General features: G+C 43.1%; 1 protein-coding gene across 1 annotated transcript in view; it reads left to right on the forward strand.

Annotated features, from left to right (window-relative positions):
- The window catches only part of AGBL1 (AGBL carboxypeptidase 1), a 460,538-nt gene extending 450,928 nt beyond the window's left edge, over positions 1-9,610 (forward strand). The window contains exons 26-27 of the transcript XR_014934298.1: positions 4,784-4,877; positions 9,487-9,610. The gene's annotated coding sequence lies outside the window, so the exon portion shown is untranslated. The remainder of the gene's footprint in view (positions 1-4,783; positions 4,878-9,486) is intronic.
- Positions 9,611-14,813: the final 5,203 nt, after the last annotated feature.

Below are 14,813 nucleotides of genomic sequence, written 5' to 3' on the forward strand. Positions count from 1 at the left end.
TCTTTCCTACTCCTAAAAAGGTCAGATCGTCAGCTGTATGGAAAATTGAGCCTTCATGCACTTACATTTGATTTCCCATTCAAAGTCTAATTAGTTACAATTTGTTGTTAAAAGAGATTTTTTTTTTCTTGATAAAGCCCACATTTTTTATCCTCTCCCTGGCCATTACCAGGTTGATATTATTGTTGCACTGTACATGTATATGTCCTCATTGTGGCTGGCTCAGAAAATAATGAAGAAAAGCTCACCCAGACAAGTGCATTTTGAGGCTGATGTGTCACCACAAGTAGATGCCTCTGTGCTGACCTCCAGTCTGAGAACAGAGCACAGAGAAGCTTCATGCAGTTCAGTGGCTTGGAGAAATCAGGCCCAGCAGTGCTCTTGTGTTGTAAACTTCTGGAAAGGTTCAAAGATGAAGGTGTTCATTGTTGAAGGCAGAGAGGTTCATCCCCAGCATTTCGGGGAGAAACATGATTTTTGTCCTAGTCCTTATTTGGTTTTCTGTTTGTTGCCTTTGATGAAGAACATCACTGTTGGGTGGAGTATTGTTGGAGTATTGAGCAGAGTATTGGGTAGAATATCGAGTACAGTATTGGGTGGAGTTCAGGCAGTTTTTGAGGTTGCAGCCCAGCATCTGTCTGATCATTGCTAGTGATTGTTACTGTGCTTGAGAACACCAGAACAGGACCCCAATGGCTACAGCTGTGGAAAAAGCTCATTTCAGTTTCTTGGTTGGGGAATTGTCTGGGCAGACTGACTGCCAGTTCAGTCCATAACCTTATTCACCTGCACTGGATGAGCCAAATGATGGCTTGGGCTCCTGTATGCAAGACATAGAACCTTGCAATTCCCATGGCTTCCACAATAAAGGGACAGGTAACAAGTCTGCTGGAAAATATGTTTTTGTCTTCCAAGGAGACTTTTTCCCCCCATTACTTTCAAGGCTTGTAACTCACACAACTGGCAACTTTTACATGGAAAATAGCACGCTGAAAAACGAGCACTCACCATTTGTTTATGTACAAGCTCTACACAAGTGAGGCAAGGCTGATAGGAGTGAACAGCTACAACGTTCAGCTGTAAAACACTGAGACATTCTCTATGCTTAGCATAAAGACTACCCAATAGGCTGTGATAGTGATAAATATCATCCTGGGAAACTCTTGTATGGGAGGATTGATTAATGTAAAGGTTTCCAGTCTGAGCCTGGCTAATACTGGAACCAGTGCACTGTCCCTTTCCAGTTGCCTTGAGTCAGCTCAACCCTAAATTGCTTCTTCTTTAAATGAGAATCTGTATGCCCACATCTCCTCCCACCTCCAGTGGGTGCGGCAAACCTGGGGAACAAATAGGAGTGTTATTACTGCAAATAACAGCTTAGAAGAGCTTCAGACAAACTCCCAGTGTCTTAATAGAGCCCGTCAACATGGAAAGACCATTGAGTAGCATCAGTCAAATGAGAAACCACTTAGCAGCGCAGCAGTGTGGGAGATTAAAATGCCTCTTTGTAGAATATAAAGGTCAGTGAGGCAGTAAACTCCTTAAAGGGGAAGACAATGCATTTCACAAATGAAGTACCCAGCCTGGAAAGCTACGTGTCAGCCATGCGAGTCAATAATCCCTTCGAAAGGAAGCTACATTTATAAATGCCATTTGGAGACTTAATGTTATGTGAAGGTAATGGCAGCCACAGGTCCCCAGCTGGGATGAAAACCCTCAGAGACAGTTATATTCATCTTTCTGCTTTCTGCTGTAATTCCTGCTTCTCAGGTGTGAGAGAGCAGCCATGGGGCACTAACACACCCCTTGCAGAAGTGAAGTCTCCTCTCTTTCATGACTCCAAATCCAAACCCATACTACTAGCAAACAAGTAAGTCAGAGCAGTCTAGCCTCCTGCCTGTTTTCCAGTTCCATTTGCTATGCATTTTGCTGCTGCTGATAATAATAATAATAGCCGGCTCTTCAAGCTTTTCCAGAAAAAGCTGATGTCTCTCAGCCTGCTGCCAGCAGGAGATCTGGAACAGCTCACTATGAGAAAATGCTGATTCTGAGAAGTCTGAATGTTTCAGGGGACGGTATCAATATCATCTGACTTTTATTTAACATTCTGCTTGGGTAAGGTTGAAGTACTTTGTTTCAGCCTCATCACATTGACTTTCAAATGAATTATATTTTACAACAACAACAAGTGTTGCAATCTGTAAAAGCCCCAACGTGTCTGTGGAAAGGGATCTTCATTATATGAGAAAATCCAAAATTCTTGAGTCCTCCTTCAGAAATTGCCAAGTTCTTCTTGAAATTTCTCTGTGTTGTAAAGAATAGGAACCGCAGTGTTCAGGGAGCTCTAGCTGAAAGCCGCCAGCTCGAAGGTGACATTGATAGTGAACTTGCCTATTGGTGGGAAAAAAACAAAGAGAGGCTGAAGCTCACGTGAGAAACAGGAATCAGCTGTCCTCAGGCCAGCTACTTCTATAAGAATTTCAAGTGCCAGCCTCCTAGAGCTGGCTGGAGGTTTCTCAGCAGCACAAGCAGGACTAAGTGCTGCCATCCCATGGATGTTTCCACCCTCGGAAGCAGCAGAAAGAAGGCAGTGTGCTCAGGAGTGATGCTCAGGGCAGTCCTTCAGATCTCTGTTGAGAGAGATTCAGAAGTACAAGCTTCCTAGAGCTGTGCTGTTGGAAAAGCACATCACATGCACTTCTCTGCCCCAAAAAAGCTATGCCAGAACTCAGCATGACTTTTGAAGCTACTGTCACCAGGACACTACTACTAACTCCATGCACACTGACTTGCTGCTGTACCACTGACCTGCTCTGCATGCCTTAATGAATCAGTTCCTCTCTGCCTTCTACCTACCTTCCACTGAGTTTGTCCAATTTTGCTCTTCCTGAGGGCAAGAACTCCAGGTGGCTCTTTAGTGTCTTACACGACCTTGTTTAGCTCTTCTAGGCAGGAATATATTACAGATAATAAACTTCAGCGCTCGGATGATGAAAATAGCCTGGAGTCTTCATTTGACATTGCACACGACGTGAGCATATATGAGATCAGATCTTGCATTATCTTGATCTTTGCAATGGGTTTTGTTGCACAAGGAACTCAGTGAAAACCATAAAACCGAGACATGAAATGCCGCTGTCTGCCTCCATCACATCTTTGATTTGGATGTTAAACCATGTGGAGACTGCATGCTCATTGTAAATACATTAGGGAGACAAAACAAAAGCATCTCAAGGAAATGGTAAATGGGTAAAAGGCTTCTGAATTTTTTAGTAGCGCATGCTCCATGTGACGGGTTTGCTGAGGACCTTGTTTATAATCCCGCTGCAAATACAGTACTCTGAACTAAAAGCTGTTTGGTCCTTTCAAGCTAACAGCCCTTTGTTTGCAGCACATTAATGGAGCAATTTTTAAATAATGACTTTTTTTTCCCTTTTTCTCTTGGAAGGTGCTTTTTTTTTACAGTCAGATGCTGGTTCTTTTTTTTTTCCCAGTCTGCACTCTGACTCATTAGTACTAGTTGCATACAACTTGTAGAGGTTTATTTGTTCAGCTAGAAATGGGACATTAACATTTTAAGAGAATGATGCATGGCTTTTAGATATAATATTCTCCCTGCCCTTCTCCACTGATGCTCCCTTAAAAAGCGCAGAATGCCACATTCTATCCCTCCAAAATGATGAGTTTATTATGAACACTTTATCACTTGGGCCGTGTTTTTTTCTCTGTGTTTTGTTTTTCTGTGAGATTTTTTTTTTTTTTTTCACTATTTTTTTTTTCCTAAATGAAAACACTTAAATTTTTATGCATGCATTTGCTATGCAGGAAAATTGGAGACTGTCAACGTTATGCAGAGTCAAGAAAATAAACCAACGGGTCCCACACCCAGAACCTTTCCTGTGCCTTATGACATGCAAGCCAGGATTCATCATGTGCATCACAGTCATGGCCTGGAATAATAACTTTTGGCTATGTCCAATATCCCATATCTAAGTGTATGCAGTCACCATAGCTCTTGTTCCTGGGTGTGGATGACATGCTCTGAACAAGTACATGTATTTATATATCCTGTTTCTCAGTGAACACCTCATGATGCAAACTATCAGTTGTTCTCCTATTGACTTTCCAAAGCATTTTGGACACTTGAGTAGGAGTTTAGCATCTAAATCACTCTAAGATACCGTCCCTTTGAGAGAAGTTCTTCATTACATGCGAGATATTGCACTGAGCGGGTGTTAAGGCCGTAAAATCAAGTGTTTGTAAATTAAACCATGCCACAATTACAATTTACCACTCTGTCTGAAGGTAGTTCACTGGAAATATAAGCGCTGTGGCACATCATGTGCTTTGTACCATCTCTTCTGCTGCTTTTAGCTTGGCCAAATGTGGGTAAATGAGATACAGATAAAACCTTGTGTTTCTGATATAGGATCATTTCCTCACCACAGGACGACTTTCTTGCCCTTGCTGCAGCATATGTGGACTGCTGAATTTTTCCATGATATTGCTTCTGGAATTTCATAACGTCAGTAAAGCAAAGGATTTCTAACATGAGATAATTGTAAATGAGTGAATTGCATGGAAAAAAGTGGAACAAAAAAGCTGAAAAGGGCAAACTTATTTGGGAAATCAGGCATCTAAACATTTTGCTTTAAGCCATCTATAACCCAACATCTTATTGCCCTACTAACCTTTGCCTTTTTGGCCTAAATATTTACCAGAATACAAGCATTTCTAGCTTTTCTAGTCCTCTTTCAGAAATACATTTTTATTTTGCCTCCAGGTACAGCCCAGACAACACTGAAAGCCCGAAAATCTGCTGGCAGTGATAAATGATCATCGCCTTCCCCTTCTGTGCTGTGGTCCTGTTAACCCAGGTAAGCTATGGAGCCCTGGGCACCTGATCCTAGTGGTTAGCAGCCCTGCCTGTAGCAGGGTTTGGAATTAGATGATCTTTAAGGTCCCTTCCAACCTAAGTCATTCTTTATTTCTATAATTCTATGAAGCTGTACAGTCCAAGATGCTCATTCACAGCTTTTGGAGCACCAGCTCTCTCTCTAAGAGCTTCCTTACCTCAAATACTTGGTTACACCTGCCAGGGTTAATTATACAGCGCTTGGACAGTCTGGTACCAGGCATCACAAGAGGGAGAGCTGGTAAAGCATGGGGCAGTTTGAGTCTGAGAACTGAAGCTGTGGCTTGGGTTGAGATTTTAGCTCCAATTCCAGAACTGCCAGCATGAGGTTCAAAGAATCACAGACTCATTTAGGTTAGAAAAGACCACTAAGATCATCTAGCCCAACCATCAAGATCTGCACTTTCTTAGGCAAACCACATTTGTCTGTGACATCTTCCCCTTAGTGCTTAGGCCAGGGACTAGCATCCACCTGGCTTTGTAATCCACTGGAAAAAATGTTGTATTTGCCAACATGATGACCACGGACACATATTGACTTTTATGTGACTGCAGTTTGTGTCCAGAAGGCACAGCTGACAGCATTTTAAAATAAAAGGGTATGAGTGTTGTAGTCCAGGTTTGAGAGTGATCTGGAGTGGGAGAAGGAGGAGCATGGCATCGTTTATGTGAGTAAATGTAGTATTCAAATGTGTATTTATTGAGAATGGTTTGACAATAAACTAAATTGAATCCACCAGCTACCTGGCAACAAAGGGATGTGGAAGGTACAGGGAGACAAGATTTATCAGGCTGGACAGATTCAAGCAAAGCAAGGAGAATGAAAATGAGGTTCCTGTGAATTTCCTGGCTTTTATCAGCTTGTGTCATGCACAGTCCTAGTATTAACTGGATCTACATTTGTATCTGTTATCATCTATTTGGGTGACCGAGACTAGCAATTAGTAATAATAGCAACAGGAATAATGCTGCTTTCTGAGCTGAAAAATATCTGACACTGATTAAACTGCAAATCTAAATAATTGATATTAATTACATGAAGTTTTTAGCAATAATCTGCACAAAAGAACTCTGAAATTAGAGGATTAGAAGCCAGAGATAATGTTCAGCAGCTGGTCCAAAGACATTATGCAGGCGTGTAGGTGACGTGAACCTAAGGACTATGGTTCACAGAGCTCTTCATCTTATTTAACCCGTGTTGAACTGGCATTTGCTGAGGTAAGGTGTCCAGCCAGGTGAAAAAATGGATCACTTTGTCCATGGCACATTGGAAAAAAATTGACCTAAACTTTCTGTCTTTGAACATTTCTTGAAGATGTGCAGTTTTATGGTTTTGGACCCTGCTTTCCAGTCCCCATTTGCGATCTCAGGGCAATGTATACATATTCAGGTATCATCCCAATGAGATGCATCCCAACAAGGACAGTTTGGATGGGGCCTTGGGCAGAGTGATCTGGTGGGGGGCAGCCAGCCCATGGCAGGTGGTTGGAACTGGATGATCTTAAAGATTTCTTCCAACCCAAGCCATTCTGTGATTCTAAATGATTCTATGAACTAGACCAGATGTTATGGATATGGACTGGATGTCAAAACTACCACCAACAACAAAAATTTAATGTTTATCTGCCCTCGAAAGACACTGACTTATGCTAAATCCACAGCAGCAACAACCTAGTAGATAGATGTCAGACACCAGTTGAGCATCTGGCCCCTTATTGTATTTTAAATGATCCACATTTATAACTGTAAAGCAGACCGACAGGCGATACTGTCTAACATCACCATCACTAATAGCTCTAATAGCTCATGCATCCACAGCCTGCTCCAACCTGTCCCATCTCAAAGCAATTTTGAGACAATGGGCTCAGCTCCTCTTAGATAGATATAAATGAGATATACAGAAAAAGCACAGTTTCCTCTGCCACAGTCAAATGATATTGCTTTCCCTCAAACCTGAACTAGTATATAGTAAGAACTGTTATTTATTAATTATAATTATTATTTTGTGGTGCAGGCTTTTTTTAAAAGGAAAAAATAAATAAATAAAAGTTGAGATGTGCGTATCATAGAATCATTAGGATTGGAAAAGAGCACTAAATCACCCAGTCCAGCCATTAACCCACCCCCACCATGCCCACTATGTCCTTCAGTGCCACATCCCCACTGTTTTTGAACACCTCCAGGGATGGTAACTCCATCACTTTCCCCTGTGCCACTGCATCACCATGTGCAGGAGTGATGCATACCCAACCTCTTCTAATCCTTCCTAGTAAGAATGAAGTTCCTCCAGGCCAACACCAAGAGCTGCCTTTGTTGTGAGGAATGTCCCAGGGTGCACATCGTATTAGCACATCTTTACCAAAGACCTTACTAACGCTGCTCTAGCACTGATGGGTTTGAAAGCCTCGTAGCTTTTAAAGGGAGCTTTGTAGACTTTGGGCTTTCTGGCTGCTAAGAAGCCTGGGTTTGCCATTATCCAGCCCACTACCTAAAGGTGCTCTAAAAAGTAATGTACTGGAGGATCCAACTACTTTTCTCCTTGGGCTGTGAATGATAGGAAACTAGAATAGGCCTCCTCCCAACAGAGCAGAGGCCTAGAAATGCTGCTTGGGAAGTGAGAAGGAGGAATGAGAAATGGGGCTAAAGTAATAAGCACTGGGAACCCATGGTATGACATGTTTTGGCTCTTTCCAAACTTAATGGAGTTTTTATATATTGACATAAAAAAGCACATTTTCTGACTCCCCTCATATAATTACCTGATAAACCCCCACTTTTGGAGTTGGCCCGAGCCATCCATTATACCTCTGCCATGAACTTTATTTCATACCACACCGGGGAGGAGACAGAGCAGTTGGAGTGCTCAGACATTACATGTAATAACGAGTCATAAAAATCAATGTAAAATTTAATGCAAAAGGTCTGCGGGCACCCAACCATTGGAATCCAGTGATAAGGCAGATGGAGAGCAGCACTGTGCTTTCCAGCAAGTAGTATATTTTCTTTAATGTTCCTGCATTACATGTAATGCTGTTGCTGTTTTGTCCATCTTACATACTAGTTAAATGAGCTGCAGCCACGAAATTTATGTCTCCGGGTGGTTTTTGGTTGCACTTTCCTCTTGGACACAAGGAGTGTTATGTATTCTGGATGGGTCACATCGCAGGACCTGGGAGGGAGAGGAGGAATGTCTTTCTGCAGTTTCCTCCTGTGCTCTCTGATTGCTATGCAGGTGGCAGTCTTGTTGTGCCCTATTCCTCACGGAGGGACTGGCAACAAAATTGTTGTGAACCAAGGGTGCCCGACCCGGGCAGTACCATGGGGCAAAGGTTGCATTTACACACAGACAGCATGGGGTGGATATCACTCAGATGGTCCCCAAAGAAGTTCGGTTCTCACACGAGTCATTTCATGTTAAATAACAGCTCTTGTCAGCCACGGGATCCTCCCCAGCTCACTGTCTGCTTCACAGCACGCAGGGAAGAGGAGATGGAAGCAGAAACCTTGAGCCCACCTGAAATATGTAAATAAATTAGAACAGACCAAAGGGTCACCGACCTTTCAGCCTCACACAAACAGGCAACAGGATGCTGAAGTCCCAGCTCAGAGACATGCTTCTTCAGTTCCTATCTGTCCTTGTCACTCAGCATGCTGCTTATCATTCACACTCCCACAGGAGCAAGGAAAGGAAGGAGATGGTTTCCTTGTATCTCAGTTAGCACACACAGGTGTGCAGATTTCAAGAGCCGAGAGCGATAGTTAATGGCTCTGCGAAGGCAAAGAAGCAGGAGTGCTGCTTTTGTTGTAATGTAAAGAATTACATTGTTCTTTACCATTTTAGCAACAGGTTTATTTCAAACATTGGTAACTCATAGAATGAGTCACTCTATTTGCTTCCTTTCAGATATAGATGTGGTGGCTGTGTATGGAGTATATTAAGTCCGGGGCATTTTCACTCAGTTCTGGGAGCTGCTGTTGATTTTATCCTGATAGATACATACAATGAAAGATCATTTAAAAGAATTCTTAATTTCTCGCATCTGTGATTCAAAACACCCCTATTTGGATGTCACAGCAAAACTCCACAGCAAAAAAAAAAAGAGAAGAAAAAAAATCTTGGCCAGAAGAATAGGGGGTCATTGCAAAGAGACTGGAAGATGAAGAAACTGAAACAGGATTTTGTGAGGCCATTTTACAGTGCAGCTAAAGTACTCCGGAGTATTTATTAAAGCAAACTATTATGCTATTCTGTACTGTTTAAGGTTATTATAGAACTTGTATTAGAAGAGTAATTGCGTCTGGATGAGCATATGGCTTCATCTGCTGGTAGAAAAGAGAGCATTTCCATAGGCTAATGATTTCTGTATGAGAACTGGACTGCGGTGATTCAGAGAATGCAATAGCTGAGTTTTCAGGCATAATCATATCAGGCGTAACAGTTAAAAGTCTGCCTCATGCAAGAGTGTGAGACACAACAGCACTTACTGGGGGATGTGACACATCAGGGTGTGTTACATGTACTAATTGAGATTAGTATCTATCAATGTCACCTGTGCGCACCTTTCCTGCAGGTGCAGATGATTACCTGGTTTTACCCACAGTACCCAAGCAAAATTATTCTGCTCTTTGGAAAGACACTTGGCTGCTCACCTCAGCACATCCTGATGCTGCTGCTGCTTATCAGGAAATAAAAAACAGCTCAGTAAGTTCTCCTTGCTGTATTATTTTTGGGTTGAGGCTTCTTTGAAGATGCTACTGAAATCATGAGATCACCTCAGCCCACCTTATCTGGAGCTGATAAAGGCAAGCATCTGGAGCAAGTGGTATTGGAACTCTCTTCCAAGGTATGATTGAAAAACTTCAGACACCCAGCCTCAAAATAACAGCAAGAGGAGGAAATACCATCCCCATTTCATAGAAGGGTAAACTGACAGAGAAGCTGATGTGTTGCTGGTTATTACACTGTTAGTAGCAAGGGTAGAGGAGTGAGTGGAGAGCAGCCTCTAACTTCATTTCAAGCTTCTGTAGAAGGATGGCAGAGAGGAAGGAAGAAAACAGGAGGGAAAAGACATGGAGAGGCAGTAAAGAAAGCAAGGCACCATCTAACTTCCTAACCAGTACTTGGCACCTGAACACGTCACTAAGGATCATGGCTATCTTGAGAACACCTTGTGATAAGTACATCGGGGTCATTGTTTCGGAAGAGGCTGAAGTGATGAAAACTCACTGTAGGGCTGCAGATAGAGGGAAGTGCTGGGAAGGAAGCCAACACCTCCGGCACTGGAAAGCTGGAGGCTCTCCAAGTGACGTGTATGGTGAGAGCCAGCGGCTGTCCTGCTCGTGGGTCTATTTGTCACACAAAACTAGATTATCACCCTATATGTTTATAAATTTTTCCACATCCTCGCTCTAGGACTATGGATGTGACGTGCAGGCAACTGTCAGGGAGGTTTTCTGACTCATGAAAACAGAGCTCCAACCATTCTGCTTCCAGAAGAGGTTCAGTACTTTGGGGTACTTGTGGTTGAGCTTTCCTTTACATATCCATCCCCCACTGTTCTCATCCATGCAAAGTTCATCTTGTTGGCTGCAGTGTTTCACATAAGTGAACTGGTAGATGATCTATCTTTGGAGACATTGTGGGTCAGGCTGGATGGGGCTCTGAGCACCCAATCAGGCTGTGTGTGTCCTTGTTTATTGCAGGGGAGTTGGACCAGATGGCCTGTAAGGGTTCCTTCCAACTCAAATGATTCTATGATTCTATGAACTGGGTGCCTGAGTTGTTCATATCTACCATCAAACCTTCCTCCCACTGCTACTAACACAGGCAAATCACTGTTGTTATTATCAGATACTGCTAGTATTGAGAACAGTTAAACAGTCTTCACAGAATATAATCATCCCAATTGATGCTGAATTTGATGTTTTCAGTATTAAATCAGCATCAAAACACACAGTTATGATTTCAATTCTGTTTTTATTTGCATTGGGAAAATCTGAAGTTGGCGTGGGAAAAACCTGTTCATTCTGGTGGTCTCATGGCTCTGGAGTTACTTCTGCAGAACTGAAGATGTCCTCCTGCCAGAGGTCTCTGAGGAGCACTGTAAAGACACAATGCAGAGACAGCCCTGCAGTGCCAAGCCACCTTCATCAGTGTCCTTCTGCACCTCAGATAAATCCAGGACCCTAGAATGGAAAGTATTGGGAGAAAACAATAGAGGCATGGCGAGGAAACAGCAGGAAAGAGTTCATCATCAGGTCAAAACACTGCTGGGCAGTGATTCTCCTCCTGTTCCTGTGTACCACCAAGCTCTTCTAGCACCCACTGAAATCTAATGGAAGCTGTTAAATTTTGTGTAACATCCAACTTAGTTCTGCCAGACCTCTGTGAGCAGGAAGCAACACGTTTAGTGCGAGCAGAGGGACTGCACATCTCGAGTAATGAAGTTGACTCATTACTCTGCAATACAGTCACTAGAGCCATGCGGGGATAGAAAACAAAGTGATGAATCAGGCCCAGCATTTGCTGCAAGTTTAGACTGCTGTCTGGTTGGCAAATAGCTCTGAAACCAGTCTCGGTGCTGTGTAAGTAGCTTCATTACTCTTAAGTGCTATATTTACTGAATAATTTGGACCGATCGTTTTCAGGTTCGTTAGTCCCAATTGTTCACTTTTCATATGGTTTGATTGGCTTCGCAAGCCACGTGGTTTTGGTTTTTCTCCAAAATCGAGAATAATGGGTGGAATAGTGCAAAGAACAAAGAAAAAGCACCTTATGGAAAGTTGATTTGTTTGTGTTTTCTTTTTTTGCTTTCTTTAAGTTAATAATGACTTAGATGGAGCTCATTAAGCTCTTGGAGTTTGGGAACACTGTTTGGATACACTGGAGCTCTCTGGGTGTTTGGGGGAAAAGAACTCAAAACTGATTTAATCTGAAGATGATTTAAACCCCCATTCTCACCCACTGTTTCTCCAGCTCACTCCTTGGAGGATCAGTCACCCAATGTGATTCTTCCTTTACTCCTTTCTTCTCTTCACCCCTCTGCCTCTCTCATTTACTTCTCTCCCCTGGGATTGTTCTTCCATTCTATTTTTGTTTTAGGTCCAGCACCTAAATGATAAAAAATGACATGCAGCAAATAAGTGCTTTACCCAGAGGCTGGAGGATGGTTAAAGTCTAAATGAAAACAATTTATAATAAAAGCTCCAAATCTGCTGCCATTTAGCAAAAAAGTTGAAACAAATGATCCCTATAAATCATGTTAAGATTTGTCAAGGATTTTCAAGCCACACGTATTGCTTAATTACAGAACAATAATATGCGAGGAAAATGCTGATAACAACTTTTCAGGATGTTATCTTTAATGCTGCACCAGACTTGTTGGTGGCAGTTTCACTCACCTGTGTAGTGCTGCACCATGAAGAGGAGATAAAAATCAGCCATGTGGCTAAGGAAAATTATTCTCAGCACAAACTGCAGGTTAAGATAATGTATTGAACCAATAACGCAATACCATGAGCATGCCAGTATCAGAACCGTTAGCTAAGCATGGGCAAGTCAGAGATTTTGAAGCCAAGAGAGGGACTATAGACCTAATAGTATATGTGGCCTTGGCCTGTGTTACTCACACCCTGCAAGAGGAGAGAGCAAAGGGACATTGTCTTGGGTGTATGACCCAGAATGGGTACTGCACTGGGCACAGAGTTGAAAACCTACATTGAGAAGGGCTGTGTTCTATAATGGCAAAAGGACTTTCATTTTCAGGAGTGCTAGACTAACATGAACTTCCCTCAACCCCTTCTCCTCCTGAAAGGAGGAAAGGAATAAACAAATTAGCTAATACAATGATTTATCTCATAGCATTTGGAATTTGCCCCCTTGAGCAAGCAAATTCATCAGCCAAATCCCTGCAGTGAATGGTAAGGCTTAAGGGCTGTTACAAACCCTGTGCTTCAGCACATGCAGAATGAACCTTCAGGCTTCCTACCCTCTATGAATAATCCCAGAAAAGCCAGCTGACCTGTCAGAGGCTGTGCAGATAACGCCAGAATACACGATATTAATGAAGTAGTGGAGCTGTCACAAAGAGCAAGGATCACTGTAAAAATAAGGAGTGAAAAACTGATTGCATTACGGTTGTGAAAGTAAATGGATTTCACTCCTATCCTTTAATTTCTTCATTTTTCATCAGATTCTGCCAAGGCTTCCATCACAGATAGGAAGAAGACTGGAAAGCCACTTCCATGCCCTGATGCAGCACTACAACACAGCCCTGAAGTGGCAGCTGTGAAACGCAGAACAACCAGACAAAGCTGGTAACACATTTGTACAGCCTGGGGTGTCAGGAGGAATCAGCTCCACGGAGCAGACAAGGAGACGGAGAAGTGAAGTTTTAGGTTCTCTCCTCGGTTTGCTACATTGCAAAGCAAGCTGTCCTCAGGTCCTTTGGGAAGCCTTTCTATGCAACGATTATCCCTCTCTTCGAGTCTGAAAGGGAATTACTGCACATGAATCTGGAGAGGTTCAGAGAAGCACTGAAAGGTTCTTGCATTAGGGACTTCAAAGTGTGACCACCTAACTCCTGCCACCAGAAGCACGGTAAGCTACCTGCCCTTTGTGTTCTATTTCACTTGATGCTGGGTGAATCTGCTCAGTCCAACCCCACTCCTCTCCCCATTTCCAGCTGCAGAAAACACACTTCATGTCCCACACCAGCTCCAGGGATGCGATTGTGTTGCACTTTCATCTCAGAAGCTGGCTTAATTCAGGTTTATTTCATTGTCAGAGAGATATGCCAAGGCACTTAATTTCAGTTAGTCCTTAGCACAAACATGTTCTCATGGAAAATGTTGGCTGGTGGTGCTTGCTCTGCTCGAGGCTGCTGCCCTGGAGATGACCTCCCTTATATCCTCCTCTTATTTTAAAATGGCATCTGGCTGCTCAAAAAACACCATTTCTTTTCCACTTCCAAAACACCATGAGTCCGTGAGCAGCCAGGCATGTATCCAGTGGTCCTTGTGCAGAGGGCACTGGTCTTCCAGTCAGGAAGGCCTGAGCTGGCCCTAGTACCATAGAGCAGTGTGCTCACAGCAAGGACTTCCGTGGCTTTTGTCAGTGCTAGCACAGAAAGAATCTGTCCTTCCTACATCTTGGGGTCATTTGCTTGACCCGTGAGCCCAGAGTGAAGTCAGCTTGTCTCATGATCCCTCCAAAATATTGCAATCCTAGCACTGCTTACCCATGCTTTCTCCCACTATCCCCAATTCCTGGCTTGCGGCATCTCAGATAGTTTGATGGGGGCACGTGTGGCCCAAGGTGGAGTTGTCCAAGGCCAGAGTGTTTAAATGGGTAGAAAACTACCAGAAAGAAGATTGAAATGAAGCCTCCGATGATGCAGTTTCCATGGCAACTACCCTTCCACCTACAGTTTTAATCCACTTTTTCAAGCAGCCATTCCAGGGTGTGCGGGGAACCACACGACAGCTGCACATGTCCTATTTCTAACACATCTCCTGATTAAAATAATTATTCCATATATATTGTCCTGAATGGTAGTAGCTGAAGTTTCTGGGTAGCCTGGGGGAAGCTTATTCTCACAGTGCTAGATTCTTTCTGAAATAACACGTGTAGATGCAAATCCTAGCATTCACTGGGGCTAAAATGAAGGAAGCTCATCCCAAAGCTATTGCAATGGGATACGTCTCCTTGTCCCCACGAGACGTATGTCACTGTGTTGTGTGTACAGTGCTCAGTCAGGGATGAAATCAAAGCTGGTCTTGCCTGTGCTGTAGGCTGCCAGCAGCAGGTTATTTTGTCAGAAGCTACAGGGATAAGAGCTACAGCACATGACTTGCCATCACACTCCATGCTCAGCCCTCTCAAAGATCTAGGATGGCC

This window comes from Coturnix japonica, chromosome 14 (genome assembly GCF_054131305.1).
Source record: "Coturnix japonica strain WE chromosome 14, WE-NBRP24, whole genome shotgun sequence".
Lineage (NCBI taxonomy): Eukaryota > Metazoa > Chordata > Aves > Galliformes > Phasianidae > Coturnix > Coturnix japonica.